Genomic DNA, 23,250 nt, shown 5'->3' with positions numbered 1-23,250 from the left:
GAGAGAGAGAGATTAAATTATATTAAAGCATTATTTTCTTTATGGTTTGTAAAATTTTTCAGCCTTTTTACTTTGAACAAGAAATTGATTTTTTTAAGGAGAGGTATTTTACTAAGTCTCAATTAAGTAAAGCAAGACAGCAGTTTGAGAACAGCTGAAGGTTCTTGAGAAAGATTCCAGTATACTTAGTTCTTAGGATTCCTTTTATATCTTGCTATTTTTGTAAATGTAGTGCTTTGCATTTCTAATTAGTGTTTGTATTTCGTTGGTTTTAATATGTAGTTATAGTTAAAGAAAAAAAACAAGAATGGATGGAAAAGCAAAATAAAGTGGTTGGCCCTGCCCAGAACTCGGACTTGGGGGAGTGTGCAGGTGGCCCATGCATATCACCTCCTAGGGGGCTGGATCCCTATGTGGGGAGTGGTGTGGGGAGGCCTGCTGAAACCAGATGTGAGCTGGGTAGGGGCGTTTCCACCTCACCTCCAGTGTCCCATGGTTGGGCTGTGTGAGAGGTGAGTGCCGTTACAGCGTGTGACCCATGTAGGATTGTCTCCGGCAGGCAGCTGGCTGTGAAGGCAGGGTCCCTCCCTCCCAGCAGCTGTGGCTGGGAAGCAGTTTCTCTTTGCTCACATTTCCTCTTTCCTGCCTCCGGGGGCCTAGAGGGTTAAATGCTAATAAATCTTGATCGTTTGCTTGAGACGGGAGACTCTGAGAAGGGGTTAATGGTTGGAGAGAATGCTGATTGCTGTGGTTAATTTTGCCCCCTGGCACTTTGTGGACCCCCTTTTCTTTCTTTTTTTTTTTTTTTTTAAGATTTTATTTATTTATTTGACAGAGAGAGACACAGCAAGAGAGGGAACACAAGCAGGGGTTGTGGGAGAGGGAGAAGCAGGCTTCCCGCTGAGCAGGGAGCCCGATTGTGGGGCTCGATCCCAGGACCCTGGGATCACGACCTGAGCCGAAGGCAGATGCTTAACGACTGAGCCACCCAGGTGCCCCTGGACCCCCTTTTCTTTTTGAAAGGAGTTTGGAGGCAGCTTTTAGTCCTGTTGAACTGAAGTTGTAAATGCAAGGTCATTCTAGGCAAAACAAAACAAATGCTCTCTCTGCTCAAGGCAAAGGTGGGGGGGTGCCTCTGTGTGTTTGGGATTTATTTTTATTTTCTAATCCTGTTAGCAACAGAAAAAGACTCTAAGGAGCCTCTGATTTTATTAGTGCCGGGAGCAGTTTATCTGTCGTCTGTGGGATCCCTGGCCAGATGTCCAGGGCTCCAAGTGTCTTCTTCCTCTCTCCTTCCCTCCCCTCCCTCTAGGGAATGCTTTGGAGAATTGAGCTGTGGCCTGGGGGGCAGGAGTGCTGATGGTTTATCTCCCCTCTCAGGATGGGGGCTGCCCAGCCTGTCTGTTGCGGGGGTAGTACGTTATAACCTGCAGTGGAGGTGGCAGTGGGAAGACAGTGGTGGAAGAATAGAAAGAGGGCTTGGCACCTGTTGGATGGCCACACTCTGAGGTTCTTTGCTGAGAGGACCTTAGACCCTTCCTGTGCTGGCCGACCCTCCTATCCTCCTGCGTGGGTGCAGTTTCACACCTCGCCAGCAGGGGTCTCACCTGGGTCACATCCAGGGCTGCTTGCAGGTGGGAGAGCCTTCTCTGGGCTCCTCCCCCTCGACCGTTTAGAATCACTGAGCTCTGGAACATTCCACCTAATGAGATTTAGACACCATTTTGAGGATCCGAGAGAGGAAGAGGCTCTTCCCTTAAGAGAGGGTGTGTGTGGAGCCAAGCTGGGGCCAGAACCTTCTTGCGGGTGGGGGTGCAGAGTAAAGCAAGAGCATTTCTCTATCTTTAACATTAGTGAATGATGGAATGAATGTATATTTGGCTTCTACAAGGAGATTTTATTTTTCTCACAGTGATAATATAATTTTATTGATTATCACTTTATTAATGACAGCAAGTTGAACACTTGATATAAGGAGCCCACATCTAATGCAAGCTTCCTTTTCTACAGGAATCAGCACCTATGGCTTCAAATAAATAGTTAAATGCTACACATCAGTGAAATGCTGCCTGAAATTAATCAGACAGTCTCACACTTACTAAATGTAATTACTTCAGGAAAAGGTAAGGCTTTCAGCTTATTAAGAGGTAATGGTATTAGGATAAGAGAAGTGTTTTGATTTCAAATGCTGGTGACAGTTGTGGATGTCACAAAGAAAGGAAAAGCTAAGCCTAGCGAGGCTGCAGTTATCTTGGTTTCCTCACAACTTCTCTGACGGTGGCGGAATGATCTGATCTGCAGGGGCTCAGCTGCAGCTTTGCACCCAGGGGCTCTGAGCAGAGGGCACGTGGCACTCGCGGATCCCCCGTGCCCCCAGGTGACGGTCTCCCAGTCCTTGCTCTGAGGCCTGGGTGTGGACATGGAGGCATACTTACTTAGCTGGAGCTTCCAGGGATGGACTGCGGTTTCCGGAGGTGTCTGAGCTGCTCCCACCACAAAGCAGCGCGATGAGCAAACCCTCCAAATGTGGCCCTCACTGCCTAGGAAAGCAGGGCCTTTACAGCAATTTAAGTGCTTAATATCCTTTGACTACTTTTTATGAAAAATATAAACAAACCACTCTCAAGCCATTAACTTTTTAAAGGTACGTGTTAAAGGGATGGTTTCTTGTGATTATGTCATATTTCTCTTCCCCACCCAACACATTTCTGACACACACACAATGCCTTTTTTTTTTAAAGAACAGAAATTTAAATAGAAGTCCGCTATATAATTTTGCATATGAGCCTTCCTCCTGTGGACTTTATGTGGCACTTTGCCATTAGGCTTAGATCAAATGAAATAATACGGTATCTAGATATAAGTCTGTGCTTCCCAAGCTTTGGTAAATATCCTAGGGACACTTGTACTTGGGGAGTCCTTGGGGTATTCCAAATCACAAGAATAACCTACTGCATCTTCCTGAAGAGTCATTCACTCAAAGATGTAGCAGTGGGGAAATTGGTATGTTAAAACACGTATGGCTATATTACAGAGTAGAATATTAAAGTTTTATAAATCTTTCAGATAAGACACTTGGCACCAGCTGTGTCCCAAGTCCCTCCACACTGGCCTCTGCCCTTTCCCTGGGGCGGCGGGTGGGGGGGCAGGTTAGAAGCCCTGATTGATATCTTTTTATGGTCTCATTCTTGTAATCTTATTTCATCATTATGAACTAGAGGCATGCGACGAAAGTGAGTATGGTTATACTTGTGAATACAAGGAAAGTAGAAATACAGACTAGCCCGTGGTTCCTAGATGTCAGTGCAGCCAATCATGATCACCCAGGGAGCCTCTCCAAATGCAGGTCTTCTCCCACGGGGATTCTGAGTCAGTGGCTCTAGGGTGGGGCCTCCAAATGTGCATATTAAGCATGTACCCGAAGTGATTCTGGCCTGTAGCTAGATTTGGAGGCCAAAGAACCAAACAGTTCTTATTCTGACTATAGGACTCCGGGAAAGGGGCTGCAAACGGGAGCCCAACAGACAAGGTGGAAGAGTGGTTTCTTTTCCCTGTAGCGTTTTTTGTTGTTGTTGTTGTTGTTTAATGTGTATTCGTTGCCAGCATTTAAAACCAGGATACTGCATAGCTTTTCTTTACAACGCAGAGGTTGGGACAGTGTTGGGCTGCCTTCTCTGCAAGGCCCATGGCCCCCGCGGAGCAGGGGCAGTGACAGCCTGTTCTGGCTCTCAGGGTCTGCGTGACCTGGGCCTCCCCCTGCCAGCTTTGCTCATTCCCATCACTGCCTAGCCACCTGGCCACTTGAGGCTTTGATCCTGCTCGGCAAACACGTGGCCGTGCATAATGTTCTTCAGTCATAACTTGAGCAGCTGAGTCACAAATGTCCTTTTGCAGCGAAGGACAGGAGGCTGTTGCTGGCTCCCCTCCCCCTCTCCTGGCCTCAAGGCAACAGCTTGCCTTTGCTCCCACCTGAGAAGTGACTCATTTCTAGAGAGAGGACTCATTTGGTGAGAAGAGGGGACTTCAGAGGAGGAGCTGTTGGGACAGAACCATCCCCTCTGCCTAGTACTTCCCTTGTCTTTTAGTCACTTCCCTGTGCTTCTGTATGTGTTTCCTCTCATGCACCTGTCCTCCCGGAAAACACCCACACGGGCGCACACATGTGGGCACATGCCCACGTGGGAGGACCCCTCGCCGCTGTCCTCACAGGACGGGCCCCCAGCATCCCTGCTCTGGCCAGTCCGCTTTGCAGGCATGAGCGCCCCTCCTCCTCTCACTCTGGGTCCCCTTCTAAACCCTAGGTCCATTCGTGTTGAATGTGTAAAAGGGAGCCCAGACGTCATTAGATCGTTTTTATAGGAAAATGTGCTCAGAATTCCAAGCAACAGACTTGGAGCGGTGAGCTGCTCAAGCGTCGAACCCCAGCATCCTGTCAGGAGGCCGGTGAGAGCACACGGTCCGGCAGGAACGTTAGGTGCTGTCAGCCTCTGTGGCCCCGCTCGGCAAGGAGAAGCATGACCTCCTCCTGTTTTCTTCTGAGATATAACAGGGGCTCTCTTTTATTCCTCAAGGTCAAAGGATGCCGCTGGGATTGGTCACTTGATAGGATTTCCGAAGTCTCAGAGCAACGCCTCTCCCCTCATTTATCGGAGTCTAGGTAAAGGCACTGAGACAGTGAATGTCAACAGCCTTTAAAAGGCAAAGAACATTTCCCCTTTTAAATTTAACTCCTTTCTTGCCTCACCTGGATCGGTTCTTTCTGGGCCCTGAGCAAGTATGACTTCAGCCCACACAGCCTCTAACAATTCCAGAAATGATGAACACAGCTGCTGGGTGGGGCCGCGTGCCTGCGCTCTTCTTTTCCTTGGCGACCAAACCACCCGGTGGCCAGCATCAAGAAACTAGGCCCAGGCTTGTGGCCCCGAATCCCAGGCTCTGTCCTCGAAAATCCCTGTTTCCATGTAGGGTTCCGGCTACATCTTCCGTCTACTGTCCACAACACTGATGGTCACCAGTGTTAGCCTGTCTCCCCAACCAGGTACTGGCTGTGAATGGAGCCATGCCTTTTTCGTTCCTTAGAAAGCTAAAACTTCGGCAAAATCAGAAAACATTATTTCTAACCTCACTTTGGAAAAATTATAGAGTCAGAACTGCCAGATGTATTTTCTTACAAATCTCAATTTCATACATTTCATCCTAACAAAGGGCCGGGTGTTCTCATTTTCATTCAGAAAATATGTTAATTAGAGATACATATATAACCACCATGTTTTATCCAAATTTCTCTGAAATGTATAGTATACAAAAGGAATATCCCTGGGGCTAATTAATATTTTTTAAAATATTTACTTAAAGCAGATAAAAGTTGCATACATTTCTAGAAAAATAAGTAAGTGGGAAGGGAGTGGTTTTGCAAACTTTTTTTTTTTTTTAACCACTTTTACCATGGCATTGCCCTGAGAATGTAAGTACTAACCTGCTGTGGCCCCTGGGTCGTTCAGTCACTTAAGCATCCGACTCTTGATTTCAGCTCAGGCCCTGATCTCAGGGTCATGAGATCTAGCCCCTTGTTGGGCTCCACGCTGGGTGTGGGGGCTATTTAAGATTCCGCCCCCCCACCTCTCTCCCCCCTCCCCCGGGGGAAAAAAAGAAAGTACTAACCTGCCAGTGAGATTCTGTCCTTTCCTAGTGTCATTTGAGTGGCTTTAGGGAAGTAGTGGAGGTACAGTGTTCCTGTCTGTGCTAGGAATTAATTCAGTAGATTATGTTCAGTCGGGTGGAGCACATACATCCCAGCTCTAAAAGGGTGGCACGGTATTGGCAAGTGTCCTGGCAGGCTCTGAAAACAGTGTGGTACTTAGTGGCGGTAGCCTCATTACCGTGTGCTGTGAGGTGTTTTGGACCACCCCGCCAAGGCTGGGTATGGCCGAGGCTGCTTCCAGCAGCCCTCGCAGACACTGGCAGGCACCTAGGGGCTATTTGGCTACATGTGGCACCTAGCTATCATGGAAAAGGCACGTTTTATCTTCTCTGTTTGGTGGTGCGGGTCTCCCTGTCTAGACGTGACTTCAGTTCATGTGCACTGAGTCCCTGCTTGGTACCAGCACTGGACTAGGCAGCAGGGATTCGGATATGGAAAGACGTGGTCCCCCTCCTCTAAGAACTCCTAGCTTAATAGGACCGAGAGGTACACAGGATGATTGCAAACAGCACAACCGCCTCCAAGGCCTGGAGGAGGGAGCTTCACAGAGCATGTGGCCTCTGAGCTGGATTGTAATGAAGGGAAGTCTGGTGGCTGAGGCGGGAGAAGGACACCGCATAGAAGAGCAGTAGCGTGGGGGCCTCAGCAGGTGTCCCGTGCAGACACTCCAGCTACTTTGGTCTGGATGGAGGATGAGGGAAGGGTGCTCGGGAGGAGAGAATGTTGGATGGGGGCAGGGGCCAAATCCTGGCGGGTGGGGGGGGTCTCACGTGTTGTGCTGAGGAGTTGGAGTTAATTCAGTAGGCAGTGAGGAGCATGGTGTCACCCCAGTTGTCAGGGTAGAAGACTCTGGGCACCTGCCTGTCCTAGCTAAATCAAGCTGTCTTGTTATGTTGGCAGTCAAAATGCTAGGCTGTAACTGACTTCCATCCCATAGAGGTCACACTCTCTGAGACAAGACTCCATGCCAGTGTGTAGGCAGGAGATTCAGAGATGAATAGGAAACCAGCCCTGTCCACCTGTCCTGCAGAGGTCTGCAGGCTGGTGGGAGAGGGAAGCAGACAGACATGGCTGGACCCCTTGTTGCAAGGAGTGATAGCCCGCTGTATGTAGGAAGCAGCAGGAGCAAGGGCAGTGGGGACTTCCAAGTGCAAGATCTCAGAAGGCTTTTTGTAGGAGGTGGAAATGCCATATTCCCCCCAAATTACTTACTGTACTTTATTTAGCCTGTTGTCTTTTTTTTTTTTTTTAAGTATAGATAGGAAGACTTTTTCTCTTCCTTCTTCCATTTCTGTTCAGCAAGAAACAGACCCCCAGGGGCGCCTGGGTGGCTCAGTTGTTAAGCATCTGCCTTCAGCTCAGGTCATGATCCCAGGGTCGTGGGATCGGGCCCCGCATCGGGCTCCCTGCTCCGCGGGAAGCCTGCTTCTCCCTCTCCCACTCCCTCTGCTTGTGTTCCCTCTCTCGCTGTGTCTTTCTCTGTCAAATAAATAAATAAAATCTTTAAAAAAAAAAAGAAACAGACCCCCAATATTACCAAACTACACCTTAAAAATAATTTTTTCTTAAGAACCCCTATACTGAACAAGATTTCAACTATAGTTACTGCATTTAATTCTTCAGCGGATGGTTCTATCTTCGATAAATTGCACAGGGAAGGGGGCTTAGGAACTAGTTTGTTATAACAGATTTCCTTTCAGCAACTGGACTGTGTCCAGACTGACAGTGCAGGCCCCCAACAGCCTTGCTGGGCTGGATGGGTGGATGCTTCTTCAGTGGTGTATGCAAAAGGTGTTTCTCTGTGGTCCTGAGGCCTGGCTGGTGATGGAGGCAGAACACAGCCTGTCCAGGTTCCCCACATGTGAATCTGTGTATACCTGCATCAGGGTCTGCCTTGTATGTGTGAAGCTGAACAGGTTTCTTTCTCAGAGTTTTTTTATTTCAGTCTCTTGCGAAGGGAGAAAGAGAGGAGAAAACTGTGCCTCTTAAACAGAAAGCAAGTGTTGCTTGAGAGCCTGACCTCTGTGCCACATGTCTTCGGCTCCCTTGGAACATTCCATGTTAATTATACAGTACGCCGCGGCCACAGTTTTTCCTTTGGCACACTGGATGTGGCCTGGGACCATGCCAGAGGAGTCCCCCAGTCTCCCCTAGGTGGTCCCAGGCTCAGCAGGTACCCCTTACAGTAGGTTGAAACACCATAATTTTCTGAGTAACATCAAAGGGGCTTGTTTTTATGTATGGGGGTGCGGGGGAGGCAGGATTCAGACTTGCTTGTTGAAGATGGATTAGCCATTGGTCTAATTTTTTCTTTTGTCTTTGCTTTAGACCCTAGAAGCAACACTGCTATATATCACATATTGGGCTAAGTTCTCTGAGTCCCTAGCCTTTCCCTGGAAACAAGCAAGACCCTCTCTGAAGCTGCTTGAGGGATGAGAGAGGAAGGGTTTTGATAAATGGTCCTTTTCCATTTCCATTCCAGACTGGTTCATGCAGCTTCTGAAAGCACCCACCTTTCTCCCGTTGAGCCGCTGGCCTGCAGTGGGCATCAGACCCACTGAGTGGGGAGCACAGGGCTCCAGGCTGACTGCTCTTTGCTTCACTGTGGCCCTCTCATGTGTTAGCAGCCGCCCCTGCTCGTGCACAGACATCCAGATGCCAGGTCACTTGAGGAACTGTCCATCAGCACGGCCCGAACTGCCCCTTTCCCCAGCATCACGCACACAAGCACTCAGAGCTAGACGTAGAGACCCTCGGTCTAAGAGACAGGCTTTCAGGCCCTCGCACCCCCTCGCCCCCATCATGCAGGGCACAGGTTATGTGCCAGACCCAGTATTAGACACACAAGGAGAGGAAGGAGAACTCTCATCATCCCCCACCTCTGTGCGCCAGAGTGTTCATAAGTTACTTCACTGACTTCTCTAGCAAGTTCCCTCTCCTGGGGTATCCCTCTGGAGGTGTGTTGGCTGGTTCCGGTGGAGCTGGTGCCAGGATGCAGTTTGACTGACTCAAAACCCCTTGCTCTTTCCTCTGCCTTCTCACTACCCAAAATGTGGCTGGTGGAGCACGGCCTCAGCATTGCCTGGGAGCTTGTCAGAAGTGCAGAAGGCAACTCCCTCGCCTGTTGAATCCCAGACCTAAGTTTGGTGTGCACAAGAAAGTTAGAGAAACTCGGCCACCCATTGCCCAGTTCCTGTGTGAGAGAAGCCTGATGGGGGGAGTGGAAAAGAGGGGGGGTGGCTGAGAAGACCTCCTTCGAGGCAGGTTTGAGCCGACCTACCCTGGGGGCTCCTGGAAGAGAAGCAGCACCTTCTAGTCAGAATGGCTTCAGCAAATACCTTCCCTATCTGTACAGAGAGTCACGATGCAGCCGCGAAGTTCCCACCCGTGTGGGAGGGCAGACCTCATGAGGATGGGAAGACTTGATACCTGCACAGGGCTCAAGTCCCCCCACATATCCAGAGACTGGGGCTGTGGGAGGGGTGGTCATCTCAGAGTGTGCTCACTGAGGCACAGGCCTCTGGGATGCCCTTCTGAGGAGGAGGGCATGAAGCTTGAAGAGCTTAATTTGGGGAGGTTCCCAAGGTCCCAGGAGTCTGGCTCTGAAGGAGGTGTGTGTGGGGGGGGGGGGCGGGTCAAGCTAGGTAGTCGTATCCTGTGTCAGCAGCCCTGTGCATTTGTGTCTGGACAGAGTGAGTGGCCAGGAGGCGTGGTTGGGCCACCCTGGGTCTGTGTACGTGTGGGCAGGTGTCTGTTGGTCTCAGGCAAGAGGCAGTGAGGGACGAGGCCTCCACAGGATGGGAGTGCAGGGGACGCCAGCCTGCCTAGGGGCGTGGATGTGGGTTTACACCAACTGCTGACAGGCTGGTGAAGCCAGCTGGTGACACTCGGCTGTCATGGGGCCTGGCCTGGCTCTCCTGGGCAGGGTCATGTCTTACCTCCTTTGCCTCCTACCCAGGGTGTGTCCACAGCTGAGGTTTCTTCTTGCTTTTCCTCAGGCTGAGACCAGGTCAGAAACTTGTAGCCTCCCCAGTAAGCCAGCCTTGCAGGTTCCACATGGGGCAGAGAGCAGAGCAGCTCAGCCCCACGTTGGTGGTACGAGGATTTGTGGGATGGGTGCCTTGTCGGGGTGTGGATGGGTGAAGATAAGCACCTAATTAGTTTGGATGTGGGTCAGGTCAGGATGCGTCCTCCTCAGTCGGCAGTCTGGCAGCCTGGCAGCCTGAACTGCCGTGGGAACAAAGGCAGAGAGAAGGTGGCGGGGAACACTTGAGGAAGAAAGGCTGCCCCCTGACCAGCCAGAGAATATTCCAGAAGAAATATGGCTCCAGGAGTAGTGTCTAGCAGAACTGCTGTTATTTTCAGAGGATCCTAATTAGTTTCCTCAGGTAGTGGCTTGGACTAGCATCTAATTTTAATGCCACTTTTGATCTGGTTCTTAAAAATTCCACTCTTCACATTCTCTCAAATCCTAGTTGGCTGTTCTGGTTAAGCCCAGGCCCCAGTACTCCAGAGAGAGCTGAGAAGTCACAGAAGTCTAGGCAGCCCGAGGCATGCCCGTGGGGACACCTGGAGAGAGTGCTAGGTGTGTTGGGGATGAGGGTGTAATTCTGATTCTTTAATCCTTTATGAGGAGCACCACAGGCACTGCAGAGATTCTGGGGAACCGTCTGGAAGGCATGGAGAAGAGACTTAAGCAGAAAGGGGCCCACGAAGGGGCTAAGAGTATCACTTTCAGTTTGAAGGGGGGAAAAAAATCTCCCTAGGAAATCAGCACAATGTGGCAGGGAGGCAGAGAAGAGCTCACCTGCCCTGGGTGAGGGTGAGGTTGGCTACCGTCTCGAAGGAGCCGGCGAAAGGCACATTTGCTCCAAGTCATCTGGAAAGAAGGGGGCTTGTGAACGGGTCACGCCGGCCAGCATCTCGCGGCTGTCCCCTTCCTCATCTTCCTAGCCTGGTCCTGTGTTTGGAGAAAGGCGCAGAGACAAGAGTGAGCCCCATGGTGCCGGTGCTGAGGCCATTACAGATGACATGATGTCAAGAACCAGAGCGTCTGCCTTCAGCTCGGGTCATGATCCCGGGGTCGTGGGATCGAGCTCCGCATCGGGCTCCCTGCTCAATGGGGCTCCTGCTTCTCCCTCTCCCACTCTCCCTGCTTGTGTTCCCTCTCTCGCTGTGTCTCTCTGTCAAAATAAATAAAATCTTAAAAAAAAAACAAAACAAAACAGAGCCACAGCAGATCTGAGCCAGGAAGGTCTCTCTGGGAGAGGTGGGAGATGGGGGCGTGACCCAGCCCGTGTCACTGTGTAGAAGTCAGTGATAATGATGGAAATAGGCCGTGCCGTTTATGCTGCACCCAGAGTGCTCAGGACAGAAACCCAGGCGGAGGGCTCCTCCATCCCCCGTTTCTGTCCATCCTCAGGTGCAGTCACACGCCTGCCACTGACAAATAGCTCCCCCCACCCTCCACGACACCACCACCACGCCCCCCTGGGGCCCTGCAGCAGCTCCTGCCTCTCCTCCCAGCCAGCCACCACCCTCATACGCGCAGACTGGCTCGCTTCAACCCCTGGGTTCTCCTCAGTGCTCATTGCCTGGAACTGCCGAGACGCCCCTGCGGGCCTGCTGAGAGACCAGAAGGGCCCTCAGTTCCGGCGACTGAGGCACGGGGGAGCAGCTGAGACTCCAGGCCACCTTTGAAGAATTGCTTATTTTCTGAATCAGACAGTTCTGATAAACCCCTCCTAATGTTGCTCCTTGATCCAGCCTAGCACGTTTGTGATCTAAGGACAAATTGTTCTGTAAATTTCCTTCTTTAAAAAAGAAAAGTGAAGACCGTGCAGTGGCGTGCCCAGTGGTGAGGCTTCAGGGGCATGAAGGGCGGCTAGCTGTGGGGGCGCCGGGCAGGCCAGGGGCAAGTTGGGTGTCCGGGTGGGCTAGAGGCCAGGCATGTTTTGCTCAGCTGTACTCTGTTTATACAGATGGTCTCTAATGCATTGCCCTCGGCTGAGAAGAGGCTTAAAAAGTCAAGAACAGTCTTTCTACATCTTGGGGCGACGTGGAGTGGTAGGGGTCCCAGTAGCGGAGAAGGCAGAGGAGGATGGGGCACCACCTCAGGGCTGCCTGGGGTGGAGGAAGGTGGCCAGGCCAGCCAGCTCTCTGTGTGCCTCTTTTCTGTGCTGAGCGCATGCTCAGTGCTCACCATGCTGCATGATTACCAGAGCCGAGGGGGAGGCTCTGGGCAAGCACGTAACACCGAGCCTGCTTCTAGCCGAGCGGTCTTTCTTGCACATCAGTCCTGGACTCTGCCAGCTTGTCAGCATACACAAATCGTGGGGCTTTGTTGATACATGGAAATGGGTTTTAGAAACAAAAGCAGGTAACACGAAAAAAAATCCACATTGTACTCACACACCGGTGCTACATTTAGAGAAAGATTAATTATTGGAGTTTGATGATCATTCTGGGCATAAAACCATAGGCTTTCAAAACAGGAAAGGAGCCTGGGGCTGATTAATCCGCTTAACAGATGCAGGAACTGAGGCCTCGGGAGGGGAGGTGACTTGCTCACGGTCACCCTACTGGTGGTTGCGGAGCCCTGTGACAGCGTGGGGGAAGCAGGCCTATGTTCGCCGCAGAGAACCCACATTGCTTCTCAGCAAGTGTGTGCGTCCACGGCTTCCATCATCTCGTGTGTTCCTCAAAAACCCCTTCCAACCACCCTAGTTCCGTACAGGAACCCTGGGGCACAGAGCGTTGTAGTGCCTTCTCTGGGCCAGTAAGCAGAGGACCAGGATTTGAATCTGGACCGTCTGCTCCCAGAACCTGCATTCTTAACCCCATGACGTACCAGTACTTTTTCCAAGATGGTGGAAAACTAATGTATTCCTGCTGCCCTGCCCTGCCTCCCCTTCCACTCCAGACTAATGGCTAATCCCTGGGATAGAAGGTGGCAGAGCTGGGCCCTCCCTCCTGGTGCCATAAGCACGCTGCTTCCAGGAAACATTTCCCTAGTGGTCCCCCGCCCGCCCTGCTCCCCCTTCCCAGAGCTGTGATAAAGTGAGAAGGTACAGGAAGGTATTAGCATAAAATCTGTATGAAATTTGTAAGTGGCTCTATATGTACCTACTTTATGGCCGTTTGCAAGATAAAATGACATCATTGCTACTATCCTGGTTTTCATCTCTTTATAAAAATACCATTTTTTTTCCTTCTGAGTGTATGACCCTTGAGCCAGCAGCATCAGAATTACCTGAGAGCTTGCCAGAAATGCAGCCTCTGAATGAGAATCTGCATTTTAACGAGATCCCCGGCGAGTCCCTCACACAGTGAAGTCTGAGAAGCCCCGCTGCCCAGAACGGGCTCCTGTGTCCTTGCTTGTGCTTGACAAGTGGGAGAGCCTCAGCATTTGTCAGTTGCCAATGTGCCAATCACTGTTTTTACCCTTGACCAAGACCCCTGCCACAAATGTAGTATAGGACAGTGAGCAAGGACAAGCAAAGGTAGAGGTGGCTTAAATGAAGTGGGAAGGCTCACAGATTTTTTTTCTGGGCTTGAGAAATACCACATTTTGCTGCAGCTCGATTGCCTTTGTACCTGGGTCAGCTATGCCCACATAGTCTCCCCAACACCCAGCTCCCGGGGTGGAACACGCCCTTCTGTGAGGGTGAAGGGTGCTGGGCTGGATCGATTGAGCTTAATTCTGGACACAGGAGTAAATTCTACACCTGCTCTTCCCCATCGCCCTTACTGCACACGACTGAATTTTGCTCACTGTCTTGGAAAGCACCCCAGCATGTGTCCTGGGCACTTCTTTTCTGTGTCGCCTAGTGCTGTGGGCTTACTGGGGGCAGTGAGCCGATTCTGAAGGTAACTCTCTCTGGCTTTGTCTTCACCCTGATGAAAGTCCCTCCCTCAGCCTCAGTTCGGGGAAAGGGCAGGATTATGGAGCTAAGCTGGGGCCTGGCCACCCATGCCAGGCCAACTACATGTGGGTATTTGGCAGCCCAGCCTGCTGGCTGCACACCCTACAGTCTCTTGGTTAGGTCTTAGGGCTTCTACCAGATTTGAGCTTCTCCCTAGCAGTGATGTACAAGCCTTGTATTTGGAGGCCTGGCATCTTCCAGGGCCATTGCCAGGAAGGGCATTGTCCAGAGGGCTGTGGGCACCCCTGGGTCAGGTTACCATCTGGGTCCCTTCATTGATAATCTTTGTCACAGTGGCACCTCATCACAGATATGCATTCCTTGGCTCATGGGGCTGACATTTCTACGTCACTTTCTCTGTCCTCACCCTGAGAGAAATGCAAGCTTTCAAAACAAGTCTCCTCCAAATGTGTCACTTTGATATGTGGACTATTTGGGGCTGAAGGCAGTGGACACCTACAGGCTCAAGAGAAACTTTTGCTCCTCTCTTAACTACCTAGAAGAATCTAAATTGAGAGTCTTTCCCAGAGTAGGAGTTACTACTAGAGATAAATTTTATCTAAATGATCCATCAATATGGCAGGGCAAACATCTAATTACTAAACATCTGCTCTTCTTTTTATTGCCCTGTGAATTGCCCTCCTCCCCTTTGATGCCCCGGCCCTATTCCATTCCTTAGCTCAGGACGGCATATCTACCTCACTTTACCTTTCTGTCTTTGAACTTCTCATGTATGTAGGGTTCCTGTTTGTACAAAATTAATTTTTATTTTCTCCTGTTAATCTGTTTGATGTCACTTTAATTCTAAGACCAGGTGGAAGAACCTTTGAAGGATAGAGGAAATTTTTTTCTTCCCCAACAGAGACCTGGCTACCCTCAGTAAAGAAAGACCCCTGTGGCTGTAGTTCACAGGGCCCAGGGTACATTCTCCCCCAACTGCCTTTCTAAACTATTGTTCCACCACCTTCATTCACCATTCTCCTCTTTTAAATTCTACCATCTGATTTTACAGTATCTTGTTCCTTTGTTCATTCCATTCTTTAATCCATCCAACCATTCATCCTTTTGAAACTTAAGAGTTCTCAAGGCCTGCTGTGAACCAAATGCCCACACTAGGCCTCAAGTCATAAAGATGAATAACACATTCTGGTTATCAATGCCAGGGTTCCTGACTCCACTCAGACTTCCATACTCAGGAAAATCCTTTTTCCATCTTTTATTGACTCCTCACTGCCCTTGGAAACCATTTCTCTTTCTCAAACCCTTTTTGGTACCCAAGTCCCTCTGTCTCCATAAATGACTTTACCTCCTAACCTTCCCAAGACTTAGACTTCACCCTCAATGACCTTTCTCAGTGTCCCTGATTCCCACTTCAGAACCTGTATCTTCTCATTATGTCCTTTCTCTAGTCTCAGATGTGTCCTGAGATTTCCCTCTTCTTGGTAAACTCTTCGGCCTGGCTCCTGTGACCATGGGCAAATGGTTCGTATCCCCCTACCATACTTTGCTCATCTGTAACATGGAGAGAATACTACTTACCTCATTTGTTTGTTAATAAACATTAAATTAGGACTTAAAACAGGGTCTGACACATAGTAAATGCTCACTAAGTATTAGCCATCATCATGATGATCATTCCTCAAAGTACCCACCCTGCCACTCACCCTGTATTTCTTACCTCTTTAGTCTGGCATACACATTCCTTTCCCTGGGCATACAGATACCCCCCCTATCCACATCTTACCCCGTGCTAAGTGCCCAGCTCCTTAGTCTCTGTCACTCACCTCTGTCAGAGGTCTGTAGTCTCCTGTAGCATTTCTAAGTTCCCTTCCTTTGCAGCTGTCAATACTGTCCATATTCTCATATGCAGCGAGGTAATGGGGGCAGTTTAGAGTGGGTGCGGAGCCAGGAAGATCCAGGGCAGACTATCTAGAGAATAGGGAGCGGTGGACCCCCAGAGGCTCCCCAGGGGCCAGCAAGCAGGCTCTGCGGGGGGACGCACGGGACGATGCAGTCAGAGGGGACCTATCCCAGTTCCCCATCACTGGAGCAGAGCGCCTTCTGATGGCAGGGTTCACAGAGGGAGAGCCGAGTGGGTAGGTAGCTCAGGTGGGGTTTGAAGAACCATGAAGCCATGATGAGGTCATCATTACTGTCACTGAAATTGTCGAGAGTGCATTTCCCGGCTCCTCTTCTTCCATCCCCTAAATGTTAGAACTCCCCAGAGTTCTGTCATGCTTGCTTTGTGCCGCTGCCTGCCACCTGTCCCTAAGCACCTGCAGGGCTCTCCCCCATCACTGTTCCCGCTGACATCTGTTCAAGACTGAACGGGCCACTCCCCTTTTTATCCTCCCAGCCTTGCCCTGGCTGTTGGTGTCCACCGTCCCTGTCGCACCCCAGGCATGAAGCCCCTCAGAGCTCCATCTGCCTGCTTGAAGCCTCCAGTGCCTCTTCCTCCATCATCTGTCCCTTGTCCCTCCCCAGGCCCTTCCCACGCAGCCCTCCAGGGCCTAGCCCAGTTCAGGCACAGCATGCTCGGGAGCTGTTTGTCAGATTGAGTGACCGCAAGTGCCCCAGCCCACCCACCTGTGTTCACAGCTCTGGGGCAGCAGGTGTGGGAGGGCGGGTGGAGATGTCCCCTGGGCATGGGCAGCGGCGGCGGGGGGGGCGGAGACGTGAGAAGAGGACTGGCAACTCAGAGAAGGGCGTCCCACCCTCCTGTGGGCACAGGGAAATGGGAAGACTCGGGGCCCTGGCTGTGCCATGCCATGGGAGGCCTCACACCGAGCAGCTGTCCTTCCAGAGGTCTCCGGGGGAAAGGAGGACTGTGGGTGTTTGGAGGGCCGCCAGGCTCAGAATTGGTCGGGCCATCTTGTAGCAGGTCAGAGGCCTTCCTGGCAGGGATGTCCACCCTCCCTGATCCACTGCTGTGCCGGGTTTTCCAGAGATGGTCGGTCATAGCTGGTGCGGCTTTGGGAATGAGCCAGACAGCGCTGGTCACCTTTATTCCAGACTTCATTGAGCAGGAAGCCATGTCGAAACAGAAGCCTCCAGATGGTTTTCTGGCTGGCTAGGTGGATGATGGCTGTTCTCTGAGGTACTACAGAGAGGAGGTACTACACCATGAGAGGAGCCCGGGCACGGTGGGGCTCTGCCCTCCTGTGCCAGTTAGGGCCACCCCTCATGGGCCTGGCGCTCGGCAGGGTTTGTGCACCCATGTGCTCCTGGAGTCCCATCATAGCTCTGTGGGTGTCTCACCCCCAGGCCCATGTTAGCGCTGGGCAAACCAAGGCCCTGAGAGGCCCGGGGGCTTGTACAGCTTGCCCTTACCCCTGGCCTCCTGAGTCCAGAAGCAGACCCCTTCCTCGCACGACGGACACTGTTGGTGTGCTCGTGTCAGGGTCTCCTCCCCTTGCTCGACCACCAGTTTCTTGAGGGCAGGAATGTTCTACTTGCCATTGTATCAGTTGAGTCTGATAGGTGCTCCATGCAATATTTGGGTGACCGCTGACTGATTACTCTCTCAACTCCGAGTGCTGTCTCGTGCTCCTACATGTCTCACTAAGAACTAGGAGATACCACAGGGTGGATTTTTGGGCATCATTCTGCAGGCTGACCGGTGTTGCATCACTTCTTACCCCCCCACCCCCATCCCTACACCCACATTTCTGAATCCCTCTGCTTTGCTCAGTAGCCTGCGTGTCCCGCTACAGACACCTACCCTCCTTTTGTGACCCTCCTAGACAGATGCGACCCAGCCTGTCATGACTGTCTGTCTCAGCCCACTGGGGGTGGCAGGGGTCAGGGAATTTGCTGAGGGCAGCTCTAGCCTCCACAGGTGCCCTCGCAGTCTGGACAGTGAGAACACAGGTGAAGGTAAGCTGTGTGCTATTTTCCTCCGTCTTCGTTAGAGAGTGTTATGGGCCAACTGTGTGCCTCCCCCCGCCCCCTTCAGATGCTGAAGTCCTAATTCCCAGTGCCTCAGACTGTGACCTTATTTGGAAATAGGTTTGTCACAGATGTAATGAGTTAAGATGAGGTCACACTGGAGTAGGTAGGCCCCCTAGCCCAGTATGACTAGTATCTTAAAAAGGGGAGATTTGAGGGCGCCTGTGTGGCTCAATTTGTTAAGTGTCTGCCTTCGACTCGGGTCATGATCCCAGGGTCCTGGGATCGAGCCCTGCATCGGGCTCCCTGCTCACCGGGGAGCCTACTTCTCCTATGCTCTCTCTCTCTCTCTCTCTCTCTCTCTCAAATAAATAAATAAATAAATAAAACGTTTTAAAAAGCGGGGTGGAGATTTGGACACAGACACACAAACAGGGAGAATGCTATGTGAAGATGAAGGCAGATGTGGGATGATGCTACTAAAAGGAAGCCAAAGGTTGCCAACCAACCCCCAGAGGTTGGAGAGAGACACAGAACAGGTTCTTCCTTAGCCCTCAGAAGGAACCAACCCTGCCGACACCTTGATCTCAGACTTGCAGCCTTCAGAGCAGAGGAAGAAAAATTTATGTTGTTCAAGCCCACCTAGTCTGTGATGCCCCAGCAGACGTAGAGAGCTCAGTGGTCTAGCACGTAAGAATGAAGAGCCCAGTGTCCAGGTCAGCTCTCTAGAAAATTTGTAATAAAAGCTACCCCAGTGCCCTGTTGTGACCCCCCCCCGCCCCTCCTCCAGCTAAAGGCTCCAACAAGGTATTCAGAAAACACAGACTCAGCAGATGTTAACCCCTTTCTCCCTCCTCTTCACCCCCAGACCTTCCTCAGCTCATCTTACTTCCATGAGCCCACATTCTCTCAGACTGGGGCGGGCAGTACAGAGATGCCAGTTTGCAAAGTAGGAAACTTGGCAGCTTCTGGTGCAGGGAGGGGTGAATGGGGGACCCTGGTGTTTCTGGTTCCTTCTGGAGGAGGGCCTTGAGGAAATCCCTGCAGTGTGCCTCCCCCGCAGTGTGCCTCCCCCGCCCCTCATCCCTGGGGAGTCTCTTTTGGGTCTCAGTACCCCCAGAAGTCCTCTGCTCTCCTGCCAGGCCACCTGGTTCCAACACCCCCAGCTCTGCCCACGTGCCCCCTGCCTCAACCGTGACATGTTGTCCTCTCTCAGTTCTGGGCATATTGTGGTTGGAAACTCAGTTGCTGGCCTGCAAACAGGGCTGGTGTTTGAAAGCAAGCACATGTTTCTTTTGAGATCCTGCAAACAAGGGCAAGCACACGCCTTCCACCTGCTGCCCCCAGCAAAAGCCCCGTCGGCCACTTGGGGGCCCAGCTCCCCTTCCAGGTGCAGACATGTTAAGCCTGGAGGAGCTAGTCCCTGCCAGATGGGAAAGCGTGAACTCTCTGCCTTCTGAAAGCTTGGCACTAAGTGGCACAGTCTCACCTGCCACAGGGCTTGTTGAGTGGTGGGAGAGAGCAGTCGCCTTCTCTGAGCAGAGCATTTGTGGGAAAGCAAAATCATCAGCCTGGGATTGGGGGGGTTGCCTTTTCAGTGGTGTGACTCCAGGCAGAGCAATTTCCGAGCCTCAGTGTCCTCATTTGTAAAATAGGCAGGTGAACTAAGAATCATCCTGAGTCTTTAGGTTCTGGTAGCCTGTGGTTCCAGGAGGGACCCCTCTCATCCTGGTCCTGCCACCACTAGCCTATGTGACTTCGGGAACGTTTCTGTCCAGCAGAGCTAGAGACCTGACTTGCTAGCAAGAGATCCTGCTGAGGGGCAGCTGTGACTCCTGACAGTGAGGAACGCCCTAGGGAAATGGCCATTTATTATTATTTTTTAAGTATTTTATTTATTTATTTGACAGAGATATAGCAAGAGGGAACACAAGCAGGGGGACTGGGAGAGGGAGAAGCAGGCGTCCTGCCGAGCAGGGAGCCCCAAGGCAGACGCTTAACGACTGAGCCACCCAGGCGCCCCGGAAATGGCCGTTTAAAGCCTCACAGTGTCAGCAGTCTATGTCGTCTCCAGGTTGATACCCAGGGCCATGGTTCCCCTAAAGAACTGGAGAGTCTGTGCCCATCTCCCAGGACTTCAGCTCAAGGCAGGAACGAGAGACACTGTCCTTCCTCCGAAATCAGCCCCACATCACCCAGAACTGTCCCCTGGTCACTTCGCAGGCCCTGGGGTGGACAGAACACTGGGCTACTGAGCATTGCTCTTCACTCCTGGCCTTTCCTCTCAAAGGACTAGAAAACAGGGTCCCTTCCAAGTCAAACAAGAGCTAATTGGTCCTGGGAACAAGCATGGGCATAAAGGGAGTATTTCCTGATTCCAGCCTCCACTGATTAGACAGCATCCAGACGGCATGCTTCCTCTGGGAAGAGGCCCAGCCTTGCTTGCTCATTGGTGACTTTGCACTTGACTCTGATGCACACTTGAGGGGTAAGCCACAGGGAGGAGAAGTGCCACACATGACACTGTCCTTTGGAACCTCAGAAAATGGAGCCCTCTTTGCCTGAAAACCAGCAGCTTGAACTCAGCTTCAGTCAGCACGGGCTTCTAGAACCTTCTTAGTGAGCCTGATTCGGATTGGCCAGGCTCATTGTTGTGTTCCCATCTTTCTTCTCAACCCTCTCGGAAGTGAAAGTGGAAAGCTGTGTGTCTTAGGATCCAAGAAAGACCAGCCCAGGAGAAAATCATGGAAAGATAGGGGGGCAGGAGGGTCTGTGGATTGGGGTGGTGGGAGGAGTAAGGGTTATTCATGACAACACACGTTCTTTCCCAGGTTCTCTGGCCAGGCTCTCTAGTTGAGAGACTTGTTGGAGTGACCTTGGCAATGATCATCCGGGAAAGACTTGAAGGGAGGAAATGACTTTGCTTTTCAAAATGATTTCAAATACCTCTTTCCGTAAAGATGGGTTTTCTTCATGAAAACTAGTGTACTCGTTTTTAATAGTTTTTTTTTAATGAGTATTAGTTAGGGCATACTCAATAGAACAAATTTAGGAAATTCATTGCCCATACCTGGAAGAATGTACTTGAAGCTTCTTAATTTGTATTTTCCCAACAAGCCTCGTTGATTTGTGGAAAGACTCAGTATTTACAGTGGACTGCCTCCATGAGGGCTTTTTTCACATTTGAAGTTATTTCTGAAGAAGAAATCCTGTCCCCTCTAATGTGTGTCTCCGGGTGACAGTGGAGGATGGAGACAAGCTTCTGCAGAGGCCCAAGTCCAGGATGAGTCAGGGCAACTTGGTGGACTGTGGGCTTGGAGCTTAATCTGAGAAACTTCTGGAAGCTCCAGGACTCGGAACCAGATACCTGCATTCATACAGAGGCTCCTGCAACCTCAGCACATACCACTGGCAGTGCCCTGTGAATATATATTCATCAGCCCCAGGCCCTGTGAGGAAGGCGAGGGTCTGGGGCCCTCTCTGACCCCCCTCAGAGAGGCTCTTGGGTCTGACCCCCTCCCAGCGAGGCACCAGCAGCTTCTGCCTCACCTGCCAGCCAGGTCCCCAGAGGCCGTGGCCTTGGCAGTGTCAGCCAGCTTCAGCAATTAGATTGAAATCCAAGTGCTGCTCCCGGGAACCTTAGCCCATGGAATCTGAGGCTCAGATGAAAGGGACTTTAGAGACCAGAGCCCTCGAGTTCGAGTCGGGCCTGCCCCTGACGCACCCGGGATCTCTAGTCCGTACCTGTGAGAATGCGGGCCGTGACGTCCCCGCGCTGCCCAGGAGCCGAGGTGGGGGACGGAAGAGGGCTTTGCTGTCCTCGCTGTGCTGCGGCAGCTAAGGAACCGGCCGGACCACCACGCCCGTGCTCGCGAGCTCCAGTCCCTCCACATCTCTGTGTCCTCTCCACCCCAAGGCCGGTGTGGTTCCTCCACACAAACCAGCTAACACGGAAGCCAGGAAAACCCACCTCCGTCCAAGTGGCTGCTCTGTCTGTCTGGGTTCATTCTGAAGCAGTAGGCATGCTTTAAACAAGGGCACCCTGGAAATAATTTTGTACTTAGGGAATCACTGGTTCACTTTCAGGCTGTTTTTCTGCTTCAGCAGACATCCTGGGCAGCTTGCGTTTCCAATTTCCTGTCCCTCCTTCGCTTCTCCTTACAAATCATAATGTGCTGATGTCCCAGACCTGGTTCTCTCTGGCTTTGTTATAAAATGCCTCTCTGTGCTGATAGCACCGGCAGGGCTAGGCATGAGCTTCCCAAAGAGCCACCTGCGTTATGGGCTCCACCTGGAAGGATGCTCGTTTTTCTCTCTCTGCCTCTGGCCCTGCTGTCCTGAGCCCAGCAAGTTCGGTAGCAGGTCAGTCTGGTAGAGAAGGGGAAGCTCCGTGGAGTACTGCAGGGCTGTGGATGACCTTTCCACTCCCTAGCTTGCTCAAGAGTAGAGACTGTACTGAGCCCTTTGAAAAGCCCTGAGCACCCTCTCGTGGTCCCTCACCACACCGGAGAAATGTGGCCCTGGGGGCTCGAGTGCTCGGTGCAGCGGCTTGCTTTCCATCTGCAGCTGCAGCTTTGTGTCCTGACATTTTCCTGCCCGCCCTGGTTCCAGACGATACCGAAGGCTACGTAGCCTGAGCCACACCGACCTTTCCATCATTCCTTGTCAAGTAATTTCATGTTCTGAAGGCCCCGCCGTGTGGGCGCCATGCGAGGTGCTGAGGTTCTGGAGAGGCCTCACAGATCGGGGAGGGCGGACTTGACCACCAGCCTGTGCTCTGTTCGCCCTCCCCTGGTCCTCTGGGAAGGGGAGAGACGAGACCTGGGGGAAGAACGGAAGGAGGATGATGGCCTCGAGGTGTCCAGGGCCTCCACAGGCCCAGTCCTGCCTGTCTACTCCAGATGTCTCCTCTCCCACGCCTCCCCTCCCTGGTGAATGCTTCTCCTCTCTCCCTGAAGGCTGAATCCTTGCCTTGGCGGTAAAGCTCCCCTCCTCCTGGTTGGAGGGCTCCTCCTCTCCCATGCTGTGGTGGCCCAGATTCATTGGGTAGAATGTTAGTGGCTTGCAACCTGGACCCGAAGGTAACCATTTGGAAGAAATATGGCAAAATGGACCAAGTTGCCAGAGCACATTCCAGTGCCCCTGTGATCCCATCACCGCAGGCTTTTGTGGTTAGAAGGGCTCCAGCATCTCCGTGTGCTCTGGAAGCTTATTTTTGCCAAGGTTGTTATCACCAAGCAGGCGCCAGAGCTTGTTCCACTCACAGTCCAATTACAGCACAATTCAAACAATAGACCTGTTATTCCGCTTGTCAGAATGTCCAGAGGGAATGCTTTTCCCCTTACCAGGATCAGACTCTTGGTGCCCTTTGTGATACACGAGACCTCAAGGAAGGTCTCTCTGATTCCCAGACACAGAGCAGTGTGTGGGAACTGGGAAATGGATCTCTGTGGCTGCCGTGGGGTCTGCTCTTCTTTCCCCTGCACCGGCTGCTTCACCACACAGATCCTGCCCTGTGACTGGTTGGGGGAGTGACCTCTGGGAGGCTCAGGGGGTGGCACTTGCAGGCTGGGGGCAGACTTGGCTTGCCCCGATGCATCCCCCATCCCGAGGACTGTCGAGGGAAGGGGCAGAGCTGGTAAAAATAGGTGGGATGTGGTGTAATGTGGACTACGCTCCTGCCCCTTGCCCACAACAAAGGGCCTGCCATCTCCCTGCCGTCCTGCAGGCTGCAGG

The 23,250-nt window shown here is 51.8% G+C and overlaps 1 protein-coding gene and 1 long non-coding RNA gene across 4 annotated transcripts in view; both read left to right on the top strand.

Annotated features, from left to right (window-relative positions):
* The window catches only part of XXYLT1 (xyloside xylosyltransferase 1), a 163,693-nt gene that overhangs the window by 137,285 nt on the left and 3,158 nt on the right, over positions 1-23,250 (top strand). The window lies entirely within an intron of this gene.
* Positions 1,426-4,808, top strand: LOC113918663. The gene is made up of 3 exons (XR_003518639.2): positions 1,426-1,766; positions 2,011-2,123; positions 4,572-4,808. It is a non-coding gene; the product is annotated as an uncharacterized LOC113918663 (long non-coding RNA).

The sequence above is a fragment of the Zalophus californianus genome, chromosome 1 (assembly GCF_009762305.2).
Source record: "Zalophus californianus isolate mZalCal1 chromosome 1, mZalCal1.pri.v2, whole genome shotgun sequence".
Classification (NCBI taxonomy): domain Eukaryota; kingdom Metazoa; phylum Chordata; class Mammalia; order Carnivora; family Otariidae; genus Zalophus; species Zalophus californianus.
This window is presented reverse-complemented; position numbering and strand designations above follow the sequence as displayed.